Source organism: Geotrypetes seraphini, chromosome 5 (genome assembly GCF_902459505.1).
Source record: "Geotrypetes seraphini chromosome 5, aGeoSer1.1, whole genome shotgun sequence".
NCBI lineage: Eukaryota > Metazoa > Chordata > Amphibia > Gymnophiona > Dermophiidae > Geotrypetes > Geotrypetes seraphini.
Window position 1 is genome coordinate 96,786,022 of NC_047088.1, and position 21,061 is coordinate 96,807,082.

At 44.6% G+C, this 21,061-nt stretch overlaps 1 protein-coding gene across 3 annotated transcripts in view; it reads left to right on the top strand.

Annotated features, from left to right (window-relative positions):
• Window positions 1-21,061, top strand: part of KIF22 (kinesin family member 22) — a 196,451-nt gene that overhangs the window by 97,865 nt on the left and 77,525 nt on the right. The gene's annotated exons all lie outside the window — the stretch shown is intronic.

The window sequence follows — 21,061 nt, forward strand, 5'->3', positions numbered from 1 at the left end:
AAGGTAAACAAGGCCATGGGTCCGGACAATTTACACCCAAGAGTGCTCAGAGAATTGAGAGATGTTCTGGCGGAACCGTTGACAATGCTATTCAATCTCTCACTAAGTACGGGGATAGTTCCGTTGGACTGGAAAACAGCCAATGTCGTTCCTCTACATAAAAAGGGTTGCAAGGCTGAGGCTGCGAACTATAGACCGGTAAGCCTCACCTCAATAGTGTGTAAACTCATGGAAACACTAGTTAAATATAAATTAGATACGATCCTGAACGAGGGAAATCTCCGGGATCCCAGCCAACATGGATTCACCAAGGGTAGGTCATGCCAGTCCAATCTAATCAGCTTCTTTGACTGGGTAACAAGAAGACTGGACTCAGGAGAGTCCTTGGACGTCGTGTACCTGGACTTCAGCAAAGCGTTTGACAGCGTCCCACACCGCAGGCTGCTGAACAAGATGAAATCGATGGGATTAGGAGAGACTCTAACTGCATGGGTTAAAGATTGGCTTAGTGGCAGACTTCAGAGGGTGGTGGTTAACGGTACCTTCTCTAAAATGTCAGAGGTGACTAGCGGAGTGCCACAGGGTTCAGTCCTGGGCCCACTCCTCTTCAACATATTCATTGGGGATCTAACTCAAGGGCTTCAAGGCAAGGTAACCTTATTCGCTGATGACGCCAAACTATGCAATATAGTAAACGGCTATAATCTACAGGATGCTATGGAGCAAGACCTGCGTACTTTAGAAAAATGGTCCTTGATCTGGCAGCTTGGCTTCAACGCCAAGAAATGTAAGGTCATGCATCTCGGTAACAGAAATCCTTGCAGAACCTACACCCTGAATGGAGAAACTTTAACAAGGACTACAGAAGAACGAGACTTGGGAGTGATCATCAGTGCTGACATGAAGGCAGCCACTCAGGTGGAGAAGGCTTCATCTAAAGCACGGCAGATGATAGGTTGTATCAAGAGAAGCTTCGTCAACAGGAAACCTGAAGTCATGATGCCATTGTACAGAGCCATGGTGAGACCTCATCTGGAATACTGTGTGCAATTCTGGAGGCCACATTACCGTAAGGATGTGCTCAGAATTGAATCGGTTCAGCGGATGGCCACCAGGTTGGTCTCGGGGCTAAAGGGTCTCCCGTACGAAGAAAGATTGAGCAAATTGCAGCTCTACACTCTCGAAGAGCGTAGGGAGAGGGGAGACATGATTGAGACTTTTAAGTACATCACGGGACGGGTCGAGGTGGAAGAGGATATCTTTCTTCTCAAGGGACCCTCGACCACAAGAGGACATCCGCTCAAACTCAAGGGAGGGAAGTTTCGTGGAGACGCCAGGAAGTACTTCTTCACGGAGAGAGTGATTGAGCATTGGAACAAGCTTCCAGTGCAGGTGGTCGAGGCACGCAGCATCCCAGACTTCAAGAACAAATGGGATACCTATGTGGGATCCCTACGAGGTCATGCCAAGGGATAGGGTCACTAGGACTTGAATTGGCGGGTCAGTAGAATGACAGTACAATTATTGTACTTTAGGGGTCAGTAGACTTAAGAGGGTGGGTAAATGGTGTGGGCAGACTTGATGGGCTATGGCCCTTATCTGCCGTCATCTTTCTATGTTTCTATGTTTCTATGGTACACGCGAATGGACGGGTGAAGGGAGAGCTCCCGTTGAAAACAGACATTTTTATCATAAATTAATATCGGGTTATATAAATTTGCCGTTTTTTTTTCTCATACCGATAGTTATAATGGCTATGGGTAAGCAGAGCAAAGCTGACTAGGTGATGTCTAATACAGGAAGTGTGAAGAGATCGAAACCTGAGCCAGTAACACTATCGAAAACCCCGCTACCAAAAGACAGCAAATGGGAAGATGAAATGTTCAAAGAAATAAAAGCAATTAAAGAAATAGTGCTCTCAAACTCAAAAAAACTTAACGAATTACAGGAGGAAGTTTCTACATTAAATAGGAGAATGGAGGTACTGGAAATAAAAGTTAATCAACTCGAAAAGAACGTGGAGGAGTTTCAAACGGAAAAAAAACAGTTTGGTGAAGAAAGAGAGAAAATTGCCTTACTTGCAAGGGAACTGGAGGATTATTTAAACCAGATGAGAAGGTCGAATTTAAGAGTATTAGGATACCGGAAGGGGTGGAGAAAGGAGATCCAATTTCCTTTTTAGAAAATTTCATAATGAAAGTCCTCCCCTTTAAATCAAAACATCCGATTGAGGTAGAGAGAGCACATAGGGTACCCACTAGAAGACCTGATAAATTTGTTGGTCCTCGGCCGATAATCTTTAAACTCTTAAGGTACCAGCATGCTATAGAGATTATCCGCTTGGCAAAAGAAAATCAAAACATGCGATGCCAGGATGCCAGAGTTCATATCGTACCGGACTTTGCTAAAGCTACGGCGGAGAGAAGGAAGCAGTTTTTAGATATGAGACCGGCATTGCGTGATATTGGAGCTAAATATGGTTTACTGTATCCAGCTATAATAAAAATAACAGTAGATAATAAAACACTCAGTTTTGATTCTCCTGAGAAACTTAAGAAATTTTTAAGACAGAAGGAACAACCCATGAATGAATGAATGAGTGAATATGTGAGACTTGAAGCGTTTCAGCTTTACTTTACTTTTTACATCAAATAAATAAATAAATACATATGTGAATTTAATGTATTTCCATTGATTTTAATACTATTTTAAATCTTAATGGAGAAAGAACCTTCTAAGTTTGACTTGATCTATGGAATGTTGGCAATATTCTAAAGCCAGTATGCATGATAGAAACAGTTATCGAATATAAAAAGTTATGAACAAAAAACGTCAGATTTTATTTGGGATTAACTTTATCCAAATGTTTGTCTTGGCTCAGTTTTTGGAAATTATATATTGCCATGTTAGTAATTATCATTATCCCAGGACAAGCAGGCAGCATATTCTCACATGTGGGTGACGTCATCCACAGAGCCCCGACGCGGACAGCTTTTCAAGCAAACTTGATTGAAGTTTCAAGCTTGCTATGCTGCACCACGCATGTGCATGCCTTCTCCCTCCACTAGAGGGTGCATCCCCATCTCATAGTCCTCAGTTCTGTTTCTTCCGCGGAGCCAGAAGCCCTGTCGTGTTTTTGCTCCGTGTCTTTTTGCCTTCTGTCACCGCGGCTTGGTTGTTTTGCTTAGTCGCTGTGTGTTTTATTGTTTTACTATCGTCTGCGAACTTGCAAATCGTAGAAAAAAAAAAAAAGATCGTTTCGGCACCGGGGGCTCCCGGTTGCCGCGGCCGCGGGACTTCGATCGTTCGCAGCCTTTTTTGTCTTTCATGTCCCGGCCTCTGTCGGTTTCAAGAAGTGCACCCGGTGCGATCGGTTGCTATCGATCACCAATCCCCACCGGTGGTGCCTCCTCTGCTTGGGTGCTGATCACCCTACGGATTCCTGCCCCAGGTGTGCGACCTTCCAACCTCAGGCACTCCGCCGCCGGCGTGCTCGCATGGCGGAGCTTTTCATCGTGGAGCCCGCGGTGGGGAAGGCCTCGACATCGGCCTCTGCTTCGGCCCCGGCCTTGACCTCGGCCTCGGTACCCTCGACCTCGCCTCGGATGTCTTCCTCCTCGAAGCCCTCATCCTCGGCCTCGAAGTCGGCTCCGGGTAAGTCCCCGCTTCCTTCCTCAGGTCCAGGGTCGGCAAAGAAGCCTTCCTCGGGTTCCTCGACGGGCGGGTGGGTCGTCCTTGGCCCCGCCCCGGGCATCGAAGTCGGGTGATCCTCGGGAATACTCGCTGCCGAGGTCGCCCTCTGCGGAGTACCCGACGGCGTCGGACATGCCGTCTATGATGGCCGTTCCTGTGTTCCAGGACATGCTCCGGGCGCTTATCTCCTCGGAGCTGTCCTCCGCCCTGGCCCATTTGCAGCCGTCCTCGGCTTCGGCCTCGGCCCCGGTGGTGGCACTGGCCTTGGCTCCGACCTTAGCCCCGGTCTCGGTACCGGACCAGCCTGAGCGTAGTGTCGACCTCGGGACAAGGTGCGCCATGTTCGCCGTATTTCTTCCACGGACTCTTCGTCCGGAGCCTCCCGCGGGTCCTCGCCCTCGGGCAAGCCTTGGGCGAAGCGCCGTTCCAAGAGGTTGAAACGTCCTCATGGGTCGCCTTGGAGGCAGGGTCGCTCCTCGCCGGCCCGGGAGGTCGAGGCTCTCCGCGTTTCGGAGCTCAGCCTGCCTTATCCGAGGCTGTTCCGCTCCCCAGCTAGGAGGGGTTCACCACGGGGCTCTAGGGATTCCTCTCCGAGGCGTCGGAAGGTCTCTGTGCCCCGCACCCCGAGGTCTTCCCCGAGGGGCTCCTCGGGGCCTCGGAGGTCTCCGACCCCGGCGCATTCCCTCGGCACGGTTTCCTGGGGGTCGGAGGCTGGCATTGGTTGTGAGCCCCGCTACTCTCGCGAGGCGTCCCCGTCGTTTTCGGCGGCCCGAGGCTCTCGCTCTCCTTCCCCCGAGGAAGAATGATCTGGACTGCGTCCCTCCTCGTTTTCGAGGTTTGTGCTGGACATGGGGAAGGCCTTGGATCTGGACCTGTTAGCGGGGTCGCAGTATTCCAAGGAATTTTTGGCGGAGCAAGATATGCCCTCTCCTCCTCGGGAGTCTCCCCGCCTTCCCTTGAACAAGATTCTGCAGCAGGCTTTTTTGCGGAATTTGGATTCCCCCTATGCGGTGACGGCTGTCCCCTCCAAGATGGAATCCAAATACCGCACCGTGCCTTGTAAGGGCTTTGAAAAGGCTCAGTTGTCCCACCAGTCCTTGCTGGTAGAGTCATCCCTCAAGAAGTCCCAACCTTCTCGAGTGTCCGCTGCGGTTCTGCCGGGGCGTGAGGGGCGCACTCTGGATAAATTTGGACGGCGCTTATACCAAAATTCCATGATGGCGAATAGGGTGCTTAATTATGCCTTCACATTCACCTCGTACCTTCGTCACATGGTCAAGTCCATGCCTCGTTATCACGGGGTCATGCCTGAATCCCATCGGGATGACTTTGGGAAGCTGATGGAATCTCTTTCCCAGCTGCGCCTGTACCTGTTCCACGCCACCTACGACGCTTTTGTACTGACCTCTAGGGTCTCAGCGTTTGCGGTGGCGATGTGTCGCCTGGGGTGGCTGCGTATCGTGGATATGGATCCCAACCTGCAGGAGCGCCTGGCCAATTTGCCCTGTGTGGGCTCGGAGCTTTTTGATGAGTGCCTCTCCGAGCACGAACGTTCTTTCGCCTCCCTCATGCGTCCAAAGGCGAAGTCGTCTGCTCCTAAGCCTTACCGAGCTCCACCTAGGCACTATCCGCAGAAGACCACGCTGGCTTTCTCCAGGCCCCCGCCGAGGAGACCCCCTCAGCAGTCCAGGGCGCCGCAGCAGAAGCCTCAGGCGCAAGGGGCGTCTAAGCCTGCCCCGTCTTTTTGATGCCTTGAGCGGGTGGGGGCGGGCCCTCTCCACACTGTCATTGACCCCGTTGCCCATCGGGGGTCATTTGCGGGCATTTCATCAATCTTGGACCCTCATCACCTCCGACGCTTGGGTCCTCCGAGTCGTGTCGGAGGGTTATTCCCTCAACTTCCGGGAAATCCCGCCAGACAGTCCGCCCGGTGCATGTCCTTCCAACAGGTCGCAGCTCCCCCTTCTAATGTATTTCCATTGATTTTAATACTATTTTAAATCTTAACGGAGAAAGAACCTTCTAAGTTTGACTTGATCTATGGAATGTTGGCAATATTCTAAAGCCAGTATGCATGATAGAAACAGTTATCGAATATAAAAAGTTATGAACAAAAAACATCAGATTTTATTTGGGATTAACTTTATCCAAATGTTTGTCTTGGCTCAGGTTTTTGGAAATTATATATTGCCATGTTAGTAATTATCAGTGCGGTCTTTAATATCGAAGGCTGCTAGGGATTCCCAATAAGAAGAAGCCAAGACAGAAAAGAAAAAAAATGCACATATATCCCTGCAGTTTTTCTAACATGAATGCTGTTGAATGGAAGGAGGGGCATTTGATATACGGAATGACATAGATGTTACTGTGGTGACTGAGTTACTGTTGAGTGGGATGCCTTGGATGAACTTTGGGTTTTCTTGCTTTTGATGTGGAAGGTTGCAACTTTGGGACAAATTTGCCTATCTGCACATCAGAGTTGGATAATCCTATTGGCTATTTGTGAAGAGGATTTCTGACGGTATTAAAAAAAACCAAACAAAAAAACAACAAACTTTGGACAATTGGGCTGCCTATGTCATAGGTAGGAGTGGTATGTGAACATGCTCTGTCTCCTGGAAGCGGCTGGGAATCTTTTGATTTTGGTTTGAAAGGGTTGGATCCTTTTTCAGTTCTCACTCCTACTGATGTTTTACAGTGAGGTGGATGATTTCCTGGGCTGCTTCTCTTCTTCTTAGAGAATGACACGGTGACGGTTTACCCGCGGCCACCGCATTTAAGCCGCGGGTCACCGCCGAAAACGGGGAAGAAAAATAGCAGTCGCTGCGGTGACGGGGACAAGGCCATTCACCGACCGCGGAAACGGTGAACAGGTTTGTCCCCGCGGGCCAATGTACCCCCTTCTAGGAACCGCTATTTCACCGTGCTCCTCATTTGTCATTTCAACCCTTCCTGCCAATCGCAGCAGAAGGGTACCCAACCCCTCCTGCCGGTCCTCCCAATGGCCTCCCCTAAGATCGCCGGCAGGAGGGTACCCAACCCCTCCTGCTGGGCCCCCCCCCCCCAACGAACCCTCCCACCCCGGAACCCCCTTAGTCTTACTTTTCAAGTTGGACCGGACAGCTCCTCGCTCGTCTGGCCAGCAGGCCTGCCTCCGTCCAAATGAGGCGGGCCCGCCCCTCCCCTCCCCCCCCCTCCCCTGCCTCCCAATGGCCTCCCCTAAGATCGCCGGCAGGAGGGTACCCAACCCCTCCTGCTGGACCCCCCCCCAACGAACCCTCCCACCCCGGAACCCCCTTAGTCTTACTATTCAAGTTGGACCGGACAGCTCCTCGCTCGTCTGGCCAGCAGGCCTGCCTCCGTCCAAATGAGGCGGGCCCGCCCCTCCCCTCCCCTGCCTAACCCACAGGATCCTAGGGCCTGATTGGCCCAAGCACCTAAGGCCCCTCCTATAGCGGGAGTGGCTTTAGGTGCCTAGACCAATCAGGCCCTAGGATCCTGTGGGTTGGGCAGGGTAGGGGCGGGCCCGCCTCATTTGGACGGAGGCAGGCCTGCTGGCCAGACGAGCGAGGAGCTTTCCGGTCCAACTTGAAAAGTAAGACTAAGGGGGTTCCGGGGGGGGGGGGTTTTTTGGGGGGGGGGTCCAGCAGGAGGGGTTGGGTACCCTCCTGCCGGCGATCTTAGGGGAGGCCATTGGGAGGCAGGGGAGGGGAGGGGAGGGGCGGGCCCGCCTCATTTGGACGGAGGCAGGCCTGCTGGCCAGACGAGCGAGGAGCTGTCCGGTCCAACTTGAAAAGTAAGACTAAGGGGGTTCCGGGGTGGGAGGGTTCGTTTGGGGGGGGTCCAGCAGGAGGGGTTGGGTACCCTCCTGCCGGCGATCTTAGGGGAGGCCATTGGGAGGACCGGCAGGAGGGGTTGGGTACCCTTCTGCTGCGATTGTCGGGAGTGCCGTTGGGGGGGTCTACAGGAGGGGTTGGGTGCCCTCCTGCCGTGATCGCTGGGGGGAGGGGAGACTTGCAGCCGTAGCCGCGGTCACTATGCTAATCACGGCAGCATTTAAAGTACATGTCGTGTTTGTTTTTGCATTGCTAGCCCCAGGGGTGGTGGAAGATTAGTGATTGAAAAACTGTATGAAAAATAACTATTTTAAATTTAGTGATCAAAATGTGTCAGTTTTGAGAATTGTTATTAATTAATTTTTTCTCTGCGTGTTTTGTTTTTGTATAGTTATTAACTAATATTTAACTAAGTTTTAAAGTTTTAAAGAATGTTTCCTTTATACGTAAATAAAGAAAAGTGAATGGGATTGCAGTGGCGGTGACGGGGCGGTGAATGGGGTGGCAGTGGCGGTGACGGGGCGGTGAAGAGGATGGTGAGACGGGGACGAGGCGGTGACGGGGTTGGTGAGACGGGGACGGGGCGGTGACGGGGATGGTGAGACGGGGACGGGGCGGTGACGGGGACCAATTTTTTCACCGTGTCATTCTCTACTTCTTCTTACTTGGCAGGGCGTGAGAGCATGCTCCGCCCCCAAATGGCGGTTTAGAACTGTTTGTAGTAATAGACAGAACTTTGCTTTTACTAATATTGACGATTTAGGCAGAATGCTGCCTCTCTTCATATAGGGTTGGTGTGCAAGCATGCTCCGCCCTCAGTGATGACTAGGAACACTTTAATCTACATCATTTAGAACCTTTTCGTGCTCTCATCAACGCTGACAATTTATATTGAGATCATCGACTTCAAAGGGTTATCTCTTTTCTTTTTGGGTCAGGAATGAGTGCGTATAAAAGGTGGAGCTAATTGCTGGTTCTTGTCCTAATTCCTGATCATTTTGATGTTGGTATCCTGGAACATTATTGGAGTTTCAGAGTTCTTTACAAAATGACTGATGGGATTATACATTGGAAGAGTGCTAATTTTATGCGGGTTTAAGGCTTATTTGAAGGAAGGAGATTTAATGGTTTTTGTTTAAATATTATATGAAGTTTTCTTATTTAATCTTTAAAAAAATAAATAAATAATATGAAAAGCTTTTTACTGAATATTTGGAATATATATCTATGTGTTTTGGGGTCTCCAGGAGGCCCAACCCGACCATGTGCCCAAGGCCCTGCCCCCAGGAGGGACCTAAGGCTCCCGGGCCTATTCTGATTGGCCCAGGCGCCTTAGGCCCCACCAGTAGGCGGAGCTTTGGGACGGATGGGCCAATCCAGCCTCATTCCGTCGTTGGCTGCCTGCCGGACAGGCGGGTTTGGCTCCCGTCTGTCCGGCCAACTACACAAAGGTACGGGGAAGGGGGGTGGGGGTGTCGTGGGGGTCGGCCAGGGGTGTCGCGGGTCGGCTGGGGGGGCGGTCGGAGGTTCTTGGGGGGTGGTCGTTGGGGGGAGGGGGTTTGCGTCAAGGGCAGGAGGGCCTGGGATCCCTCCTGCCCGTAATGTAGTGCGGGGTGGGGGTAGGGGGTCGCCGTGGCCAGGAGGGTTTGGACTCCCTCCTGGCCCGAACAACTAGGGGGGGGGTCGCCAGGGCCAGGAGGACTTGGGCTCCCTCCTGGCCCGATATTGTCGGGGAGTTGGGGAGTCGGCGGGGCAAGAGGGCTTGGGCTCCCTTTTGCCCCGATCGTATCGGGGAGTCTGGGGAGCAAGAGGGCTTGAGCTCCCTCTTGCCCCGATCCTGTCGGGGGTGCCGCGGTTGGCTGGGGCAAGAGGGCTTGAGTTCCCTCTTGCCCCGATCGTGTCGGGGAGTCGAGACTGCCAAGAGGAAGCAGCAGGACACCGGTAGGAGCTTCTACATGATGGGGGGTCGGGAGGCTGTGGGGGTGCGAGCGGTCCTTCAGGGTGGGGGTGCGGGTGGGAATGCGTGCGAGCGGTCCTTCGGGGTGGGGGTGCAAGCGGTCCTGCGGGGGGGGGGGGGGTGAATCGGACGTCGGGGGGGCACAGGACTTCAAGGGGGAGAGGAGAGTCGGGGCGGGCGAAAGAGTCGGGGTGGCCAGAGGAGAGTCGGGGCGGGTGAAAGGAGAGTCGGGCAGCATGCGCGGTATACGGGTGTGCGCGGTATATAAAAATTTCTGTACATAAATTTGTGTTTTTTGCGTGCTATACCCGTGTGCGCGTTTTACACGGGTGCGCGTTATCTATGTGAAAATACGGTATATGAGTTTTCTTTCTAATGGATTCAGGTAAATTTTATTTTCTTTTGTTATGGGAATTACTATGAACTTATTCTTTAACTTATTCTTTAAATTGGGTTGGACATCTAGTTTATATTGTATTTTACAGGGATGGAAGATGATTAATATATATGAAATTTAGCTATGTAATCATATATTAATATAATTTATTCACTATTTACTTAGTCATTTAAATTGAAATTTTCTTTTAATAAGGTCATAGTTATTTAAATTTAATCAGTTGTGGATATGTGAGAAATGAATTGAATGTATGCTGATGTATGTGTATCTGCTTAATTATATATTTATGTATCAATGAGTAGATTCTCTATGAGTGACTAAATAATTTTCCTAGGGTATATGTTAGTCTTTTAAATGAATATATTTATATTATTTAAATTTCTTCCGGTTTTGGATATATATATATTTCATTGATTAGTGTCAATACTATTTATGTCTGGTCATTAAGAGTTTAAATATGATTGGGATGAATTGAATATTATTGATGGAAGTTATAATTATTAATCATTCGTTTCAACTAATCAGTATTAATTTCAATGGCTTTATAACTAGTTATTTTATGGATTATACAGGACTATAAAATGAATATTATTAATATATATATATTTTTAGATTGTTCAAATATTATATTTTTCATCATTTGATATTGATATTGAATAATTAGGTATGTATTTGGGGTTAAATTATTATTAGGTAAAGGTATTTATCGAAAGCTATGGATTATATTAATGATAAGTTATATATGTTATATGATTAATGTATTGCAAAAGTGATTTATAATTGAGGTCTGTTGGGGTTTTATCTCGTTTTACCTGATCTTAAATGTGTGGTTCCAAGTTCTTTATGTCATTATGTAGGGTGGGATGGGTATCTGTAAAGGGTATAATGATAATTGGGGGAGGTGTTTTGCTTATGATGAAATGATATGGAAAATAGCTTATAATCATATTTTAATTTTCTTCTTATTTTTCAAAATCGGGGAAAGATTTTTTAATAAATATAATATATAATGGAGATTAAAATATTTTCACTTAACGTTAATGGACTCAATCATCCAGTAAAAAGGAAAAAAATGCTTACATTCCTAAAGAAACAAAAAGCTGATATATATTACATACAAGAGACACACCTATCGGATGTAGAATCAAAGAAACTCGAAGGGGATTGGATCAAGCATTGTTTTTTTGCCCCTGCAGTTAGGAAAAAAGCAGGAGTTGCCATTTTAATAAGTAGTAATTGTTCTGCTTCTTTTCAATTGATAGATTTTGATCCCTTAGGTAGGTGGATTAATGTAGAAATGAGAATGGGAAATAATACCTTGACTTTGTTTAATGTTTACGCCCCTAATTCGAACCAAAATGATTACTTCAAAAACTTACAACAACTATTACTCCCACTGGCTGCTTCTAATTTAGTTGTAGCTGGAGACTTTAATGCTGTAATGGATCCTTTTTTGGATAAAAAACCAAGTAAGAATATAAAATCTTTAGGGCTAGAGAATTTGGTGCAATCTTGTGATTTAAAAGATATATGGCGAATACTTCATTTCAATGATCAGGAATTTTCTTTTTTTTCTCAAGTTCATAAATCTTTTTCAAGAATTGATTATGTTTTGGTTTCAAGTTCATTGGTACAACAGGTGACACATGCTTCCATTGATCCAATTATTTTGTCGGACCATGGAGGGGGTTGGATAAACAGGATTTAAATAAATCAATTTGGAGATTTGATAATACATTGCGGATTCAGCTTTTCTTGAAGAGTTTAAGGTAAAAGTATCTGAGTATTTCCAAATTAATACTACTGAGGATATTAGTACCGAAATATTATAGGATGCTTTTAAAGCTACTATGAGAGGTTATATTATTTCATATTCGGCACATATAAGGAAACAATTTGCTAAAAAATTTGCTGATTTGGAAAATGAAATTAAATGTTTGGAATCTAAATTAGTTGATAAATGGCACCAAGATACTTTACAAGCTCTTTTAAAGGTAAAAGGGAAATATAATGAGATTTCTTCAAGATTGGTGAGAAAAAATTTGTTTTCCAAGCAAACTTTGTATTATGGAAGTTCTAATAAGGCGGGAAGACTACTTGCAAATTATCTTAAAGCAAAAAAAAAGAAGAGTAAAAATAATAGCAATAAAAGATAAAAAAGGAAATACACATACTCAGATTAATAATATTTTAAATCAATTTCTTAATTTTTATAAAGATTTGTGTTCTTCCGAGTCTTATGATGATAAAGTTCAAAAAGATTTGGATTTTTTAAATTTATTAGAGGGTCCAAAACTTCCTGATCATATGAAAAGAAGTTTAGATGAGCCTATATCATTAAAATAATTAGAAACAGCGTTGAAGTCTCTTAGAGTTGGATCCGCTCCAGGTGGGGATGGTTTCACAGTGGAATTTTACAAAACATTTCAAAATTCTTTACTACCCCATTTATTAAATTTGTATCAGTTTCAACTAAATAAGGGTTGTATTACAGGTACTATGGCAGAAGCTTTGACTATTGTTTTGCCAAAGCCAAATAAAGATCCCACTTTGGTTTCAAACTACAGGCCGATATCTTTAATTAATGTGGATGGAAAACTATTAGCTAAAATTTTGGCCTTGAGATTGGCTAAGGCTCTCCCTTTCATAATTGATGTACACCAAACTGAATTCATTGCAAATAGACATTCTTCTAGTAACACTGGATTGGCGTTTCATACATTAAATTTAACTAAAAATATGAATGATCTGGCTTTTACCGTATCTTTAGATACGGTAAAAGCATTTGACAGAGTGGAATGGAAGTTTATGTATCAGGCATTGGAGTGGTTTGGTATAGGTCCAGGATTTATTCAAATGATACAAACTTTGTATAGCTCCCCTATGGCAAGATTATATATTAATAATAATTTATCGGATCATTTTCAATTGCATAGGGGAGATAGACAGGGTTGTCCATTATCTCCTTTGCTTTTTGATATAGTTTTAGAACCCCTATTGTTAGCTATTCTACAAACAAGGGAGATACAGGGTATTCCACGTAATGACTGAGAATACAAGTTTTCTGTGTATGCAGATGATATCTTACTATATTTGAGAAATCCAAGTTCCTCCATTCCTTGTCTGTTAGAATTGATTGAAAAGTTTGGTAAATTTTCAGGTTACAAAATAAATTGGAATAAATCTGAAATTCTTCCACTCAATGTACATTGTTTAAAAAGTATGTTTGATCCATTTTCTTTTGTTTGGAAGGAGGATAGATTGAAATATTTAGGAATTTGGATTAAAAATACAGTAGATGATATGGTAAAAGAAAATGAAAAACTTTTGTTAAAAAAGGTTACAGAATTATGTGAACACTGGAATCCATTACATTTATCATGGTGGGGGAGAGTCCAAACTGTTAAAATGATGATATTGCCTGTGGTTTGCTATCAAATGGGTATGATACCAGTATTCTTTCATGGGTCTTTCTATAAAAAATTGAACTCAATAATTGCCAAATTTATTTGGCTTGGTAAAACTCCTAGAATTGCTTTAGTATATTTGCAAAAACCAATTAAGGAGGGTGGGGTAAATTTTCCAAATTTTTATAGGTACCATCAGGCCTATATTTTACGTCAAGGTGTGTATTGGGTCCTCCCGGAGCTCATTGAATATATTCCTGATTGGTTATATTTGGAATGGCGACTCATGTTTCCTTTACATCTTTCTCATGTTCTCAGTATCAAAATGCCCAGATTATACAAAGAAAATAGAATTTTAATGGATACATGGAAAACCTTAAGATTTGTTAGTAACTTAACAGCTATCCCTATCAATAAATCAACTAATCAATCCATATGGCTAAACTCCAAGATTCAAATTGGCGGTTTCAAGATCGTCTGGAAACATTGGATAATTGCAGGAATTAGAAATTTAAATGATATCATATCTAATGGTAAATTGCTGGATTTTACACAATTGCAACACAAATTTGGGCTTCATAAATCACAATCTTTTCGCTGGTTGCAATTGAAGCAGGCCATTTAGGCTGGGTTCCCTGAATGGAAAAATCTTAATACTCAGTCCAGTTTGGAATTCTTATGTTTTCAGGCGGACTTCCTGGGTCACCAGGCTGCACAGTGGTATAAATCTATTAGTGATTTGGTAAAAAAAAAAACCTAAAAATGGTCTTAGGGATATTTGGAGCATTGAGATTAAGCATCAGATTTCAGCATCTCAATGGCCACAAATTTGGTCTTGGAGAATGAGATGTACAATGTCAGCGTCTATGAGACAAACATGGTTTTTTTTGTTACATAGAGCTTTTTGGACCCCAGTTAGATTACAAAAGTTAAATAGTTACTTGTCCAATAGATGCTGGCATTGTAAATTGGAGATAGGGACTTTGGACCATCTTTTATTCTTCTGTCCCCATATCTTAGCCTTTTGGAACTCAATCTGGGATCAAATAAATTGTTTATTGGAAAACCATGTAGCGTTATCTTATGATACTGTGATATTTGGAATGTATATGAGAAAAAAAGAGTCAGATATCATCGAGTAATAATAAACTTTTAATGATCATGACTGGAGTTGCCATCCAACATATTATTAATAACTGGAAAGATCATACTAGGTTGAACTTTAATTTTTGGTGGAATTCATTATGCCACATATATAGAATGGAAAGATCAATAGCGATACAAAATGGAAATTATAATAATTTTATTAAAATTTGGGAGCCATTAACGTCTTTTTGTCATGATTAAATGCCATTTTTCTATTAGTCATACAACAAATAGTAATGGGAGGGGGGAGGGATACAAATATAGGTTTCTTATTATGAATGAAAAGATTTGAGGGAGGGTGGGGAGAGGGTTACATTTGTATGTTTAGATAATAATGATAAGATATGGAAGTGCTCTGATTAATTGTGTTTATTATGATATGTTGTACACTTGATGAAAGTTTTAAAAATGAATAAAGAATTTAAAAAAAACAAAATAACTGCCAGGACTACCTTCTCCGGAAGCCCAATCCACCTAGAAGAGATCACAATCCCTCCCACAGAAAAAGATTCAGCAGCGGCAGACAGAACCTGGTCCCACTTCCCCACAATACAATGGTCCGACCTTAACAAACTACAAAAAATACAGCCACGCAACCTGCAATCTCAACCACTGCCCTCCATACCTATTAAAATCCTCCAGTACCAAATTCCGCACTCTCATCTTACAATGGATATAAACCATGCTCACAGATGGCCTTTTCCCAGAAGACCTCAGTGAAATCGTTGTCACCCCGATCCTAAAAGACCCTAAAGGAGCAACAGATCAACCATCCAACTACAGGCCTCAATATCACTTTATTGTCAAACTAATGGAAGGCCTGGTAGCCAAACTCTTCACCAACTACCTAGAAAACCACAACATACTCCACCGTACACAATCTGGTTTCAGAACCAACTACAGCACAGAGACACTACTAGGTTCCCTCCTGGACATAGCCAGACAACACCTCAGCATAGGTAGAAAAATGCTGATTATACAGCTGGATCTCACCGCAGCATATGTCCTGGTGGACCACAACATCCTACTAGAAACAATAGGAATCACAGACAAGGTACACACATGGTTTCTAGGTTTCCTACAATCCAGAACTTACAGAGTCAAGTTGAAGAAAGAAAAATCAGAACCATAGTCCAACCCCTGTGGCGTACCCCAAGGATCTCCACTATCCTCAACTCTCTTCAATCTTTGCATAGCATCCCTCAGCACCTGCCTGTACAAATTAGGCTTAACCTCCTATAGCTATGCAGACAAAATCACCATTCTCCTTCCTTTTGACCAACCAACGTCCTCCATGACAGACACGCTACACAGGACACTTGAAACAATTGCAACATGGATGAATAATCACAAACTGAAACTGAACCCAGACAAGACAAAATTCATTCTCCTCAAAAATAATAAAACCCCAACTATAACAAATCTAGTAATAAACTCAATCACATACCCCATACAACCCACTCTAAAACTTCTAGGAATGACAATAGACAGATGCTTTACCATGCAACCACAAATCAACAAAACCATACAAAAATCATTTGCAGTCATGAGAAACTTAATTCTTCTATTGTGACTTTTTTTTAAATAAAACACACGTCTGCTTATTTTCATAAGCAGTAACGATAAAAGCTAACAAAGTTTCAATAGTGTGGCAAAAGGGATAATATTATTTATACTCTGAAAACATTAGACTGAGAGAAAAGCAACACTTATCTTAAATGGACTACTCCATTAGCCAGCACTGGTTAGAGATAGATCACTCCCAACACCCTCTCAAAAAGAAATGAGCGTTTCAATCTATAAACAGATCTTCTTCAGGGGATATTGACCAACGTGCTCCTCAAAAGTGGAAAAAGCACTTAGATAATTTGGCAACCGCCATTCAGTCATTAAAGAAAAACATCCAAAGCGCCTGCCAAAGGCTGCAATAATTGTTTAAACAATAACAATTATTGCAAACTTTGGCAGGCACTTTGGATGTTTTGTCTTCAACGACTGAACGACAGTTGCCAAATTATCTAAGAAAGTGCTTTTTCTACTTTTGAGGGGCATTCTGGTCAATATCCCCAGAGGAAGATCTGTTTATAGATTGAAACACTCATTTCATTTTGGGAGGGCGTCTGGAGTGATCCTGTGGGGTGTTTTCTGTGAGTATACACGTGACCGAAGGTTTCTTAAGGTGCTCATTGCACACAGCAGGCTAGTTCTACATTGTTCCTCAATGCTTTTTTGCTTTGCCTTTGTGTCTGTTATTGTCAATGTTTTGCAGAGCAGTTCAAGACTTATTTGTTGGGGGGGGATCTTCCCCTTGTTATGGATTTGTTTAGGTATGCTACTTGGCATTGAGACTTAGCCTAAGTGCTAGCAAACTTATCCAGGTAAGGGGGTGGAGCATGTGCTCAGAAAAGTGTTGGATTTCTGCAACTCCATGATTGCGGATTGGGATTGAAGATTATCCAAGGTATAAGCTTAATCTTCCATTAACAGACCAGTGAACTTCAACAATATAAAATCAATGTATGGATTTGAATGTTTTCTGCCTTTAATTTACTGTATTTTTCACTACATAAGACACACCTGACCATAAGACGCACCCTAAATTTAGAGGAGGAAAACGAGAAAAAAACTCATTCTGAACCAAATTCTCCCTGCCAGGCTCTGTACCCAACCCCTTGACAGGCTCTGAACCTTGTCCCCCCTCTGGTGGTCTAGTGGTGGGCAGGCAGGGATAGAGCAAAGGGCAGGCCGGCCTAGTGGCTGGCGGGCAGGCAGGGCTAGTGGCTGGCAGGGACAGGGCTAGTAGCAGGCAGGCAGGGATAGGGCACAAGGCAGGCTGGCCTAGTGGCTGGCAGGCAGGGACAGGACATAAGGCAGGCTGGGACAGGGCAGGCAGGGCTTGTAGCTGGAAGGCAGGGACAGGGCACAGAGCAGCCAGGCCTAGTGGCTGGTAGACAGGTAGGGACAGAGCAGGCAGGGACAGGGCACAAGGCAGGCCGGCCTAGTGGCTGGCATGCAGGTAAGGACAGGGCAGGCAGGCCTAGTGGCAAGCAGGCAGGGGCGGCCCTCCATACCTTTTTGTACTTTCTTCCCCCCCCCCCCACGTGTACTATTTTTACTTTTTTAAAATCCCAGTAGGGCTCCCATACCCTTTTGTACTCTCCCCCCTCATTACCATTATTTTTTAAAATCCTGGCAGGGCACCCCGTACTTTTTTATTCTCCCAACAGTATCTTTTTGTACTCTCGGCACTTACCTTGCTGAACAGCTGCGGCAATGACCTTTTTGTACTCCCAGCGCTTCCCCCATTGGATGGCTACGGCAACGAAAGGCAGAGTGGCGAACAAGCAGGCGCGAGCTTTTCGTGTGTCTCCTGGTCCTGCGCCGCTGCACGAATGGCTGCCGACAGTTCTCACGAGAACTGAAGGCAACCATTCAGGCAGTGGTGCACGTGAAGCTTGTGCCTGCCTTGTTCACCACTCTGCCTCTCGCTGTCGCAGCCGTCCAGCAGGGGAAGTGCCGGGAGTAAAAAAAGGTCACTGCTGCAGCCATCCAGCGAGGGAAGCATCAGGGGTACAAAAAGGTACTGGGGGGGGGGAGTTCAAAGAAGTATTTCCGCCCACTTTTTTTGGGGGGAAAAAAGTGCATCTTATGGAGCGAAAAATATGATACTATATAAGGGAATGCTAAAAAGTTCTGAGCCCAGCCATCTTCCTAAATTCTGAGTTTTATTTTGCCACTGTAGCTGAAAAGTGTTTTATTTTGCGAAGTGCCAATTTGCAGAATCGTAATGCTATGTTTTGACATTATTTCAGACCATTGATTGAACCATGTCAACAAAAAGTGTGGAATTTTCCAAGTGTAGAACTTTGAACTGTCCTGAAGTTCTTGCAGAAGAAAACTTCAAAGGAAATCCTTAAATGTATGATGCAAATATTGAGTGACAAATGCCCCTCATACACCATAGTGAAGAAGTGATGTACAAACTTAGCTTGGAGATTTTGAGACTGAAGATGCAGTAAGGTCTGGGAGGCGTCAAACAGTGGCAACTCCTGAAATTGTTGACCATGTCCATGACCTGATTTTGGCATATCAGCTAAAACAATTACTGAGACATTACTGATATCCAGGGAAATATGTTGGGTGTATAATCCATGAGCAGCTGGGTATGCAGAAGCTGTCGGCCAAGTGGGTGCCCAAATGTTTGAATGTTGATGAGAAATGACGTCGTGTGGACATTTCCAAGTTGATTTTGCAGTATTTTTAGCAAGCTGGTACCAACTTTTTGGAACGACTAGTTACATAGAAACATAGAAGATGACGGCAGAAAAGGGCTACAGCCCATCAAGTCTGCCCACTCTGCTTACCCACCCCCTATCTATGCCCCAATGACCCAATTTCCTTATCTTGACCCTCGTAGGGATCCCACATGGGTATCCCATTTATTCTTAAAGTCTGGCACGCTGTCTGCTTCGATCACCTGCACTGGAAGCTTGTTCCAATGATCAACCACTCTCTCTGTGAAGAAATACTTTCTGGTGTCGCCATGAAATTTTCCGCCCCTGAGTTTGAGCGGGTGCCCTCTTGTGGCCGAGGGTCCCTTGAGAAAGAAAATATCATCTTCCACTTCGACACGTCCCGTGGGGTACTTAAATGTTTCGATCATGTCTCCCCTCTCCCTACGTTCCTCGAGAGTGTAGAGCTGCAATTTGTTCAGTCTCTCTTCGTACGAGAGACTCTTGAGCCCCGAGATCATCCTGGTGGCCGTCCGTTGAACCGATTCAATTCTGCGCACATCTTTACTGTAATGTGGCCTCCAGAATTGCACACAGTACTCCAGATGAGGTCTCACCATGGCCCTGTACAACGGCATTATGACTTCAGGCTTTCGGCTGACGAAACTTCTATTGATACAACCCAATATCTGCCTTGCCTTAGATGAAGCCTTCTCCACTTGATTGGCAGTTTTCATGTCTGCACTGATGATTACTCCTAAATCTCGTTCTGCTGAAGTCCTAGTTAAAGTTTCTCCGTTCAAGAAGTACGTCCTGCATGGATTTCCGCTTCCGAGGTGCATGACCTTACATTTCTTAGCATTGAAGCCTAGCTGCCAGGTTGAGAACCAACTTTCCAATGTAAGCAGGTCCTGCGCCATATAATTCTGTAAACTGCATTCACTTACTATATTACATAGTTTGGTGTCATCGGCGAATAGTGTTATTTTACCTTGAAGCCCTTGAGTCAGATCCCCTATGAATATGTTGAAAAGGAGTGGACCCAGGACCGAGCCCTGCGGCACTCCACTGGTCACCTCCGATGTTTTAGAGAGGGTACCATTAACCACCACCCTCTGAAGTCTGCCACTCAGCCAATCATTGACCCATGCAGTTAGTGTCTCTCCTAACCCCATCGATTCCATCTTTCTTAGCAGCCTGCGGTGTGGGACACTGTCAAAAGCTTTACTGAAGTCCAGGTACACGACGTCCAAAGACTCTCCCAAGTCCAACTTTCTTGTTACCCAGTCAAAGAAGCTGATGAGATTGGATTGGCAGGACCTACCCTTGGTGAATCCATGCTGACTGGGATCCCGAAGATTCCCTTCATTCAAGATCGTGTCCAATTTGCTTTTAATTAGTGTTTCCATGAGTTTGCACACTATTGATGTTACATCACTATGATCCTAGAGAATGATACGGGGACAGAATTTATTTCTGTCCCTGTGGTAAACCATTCTCATGTCATTCTTGAAGGAGAGAGGGAAGAATCGGAAAATGAATAGGCACAGCCAATGACCCTCAGGCCTTGCATTGAAGAATGCTGGTGTAGAAGGTCTGAGGTTGAGATAGCCATTAAGGAATGACATGGGATTGTTTCCCGCAGTTATCCACATGGACAGGAACAAATTTTGTCTCCTTGTCATTCTCTATGAGACAAAACAGTCCATGTAATGGCAACACTCAGGTTTTCCAAGGCCAAGGAAATTCAAAAGTCAGCAGGAAAGACCATGGTCACAGTGTTTTGGGATCAAGCAGGTGTTGTAATGACTATCTTCCAAGGGGTAAAGCAGTTAATGCAGAATACTACTCTAACTTGTTGTGCTGATTAAAGGAAGCATTGAGAGAAGAGAGAGTGAAGTTTGGGAAAAGAGTTTTCTTTTTGTAAAATAATGCACCTGCTCACAAGGCTGGCAAAACAATGGATATTTTGAGCAGTTGGGGTTTCAATGCATAGACCATCCACCCTACTTGCCAAATCTTGCTCCATCTTGACTATTTTCTGTTTTCAAATCTTAAAAACAGTTTGAAAGGATGACTATTTTCAAGTGATTTGGAGGTGATTGCAGCAGCGGAGCAGTATTTCAGTTACTAGACATCAGAATATTTTTTACAGAAACTTCAGACACAATTTGCCAAGCACGTTGCACTTATGAGTAAATATGTGGAATAACTTTTTAAGTTTCATGGCTCCACGTCATTCCCTTCTTGAATGAGCTGAGAACTTTTCATAACCCCCTCATATACTTTATACAAGTGTGTCAACTCATGAATAAAATTAGAAATATGAAATTAGATTCTTCTTTTTGTACACTGTAAATATTTTAAGATTAAAATTTTGTTAGTCACTTCCA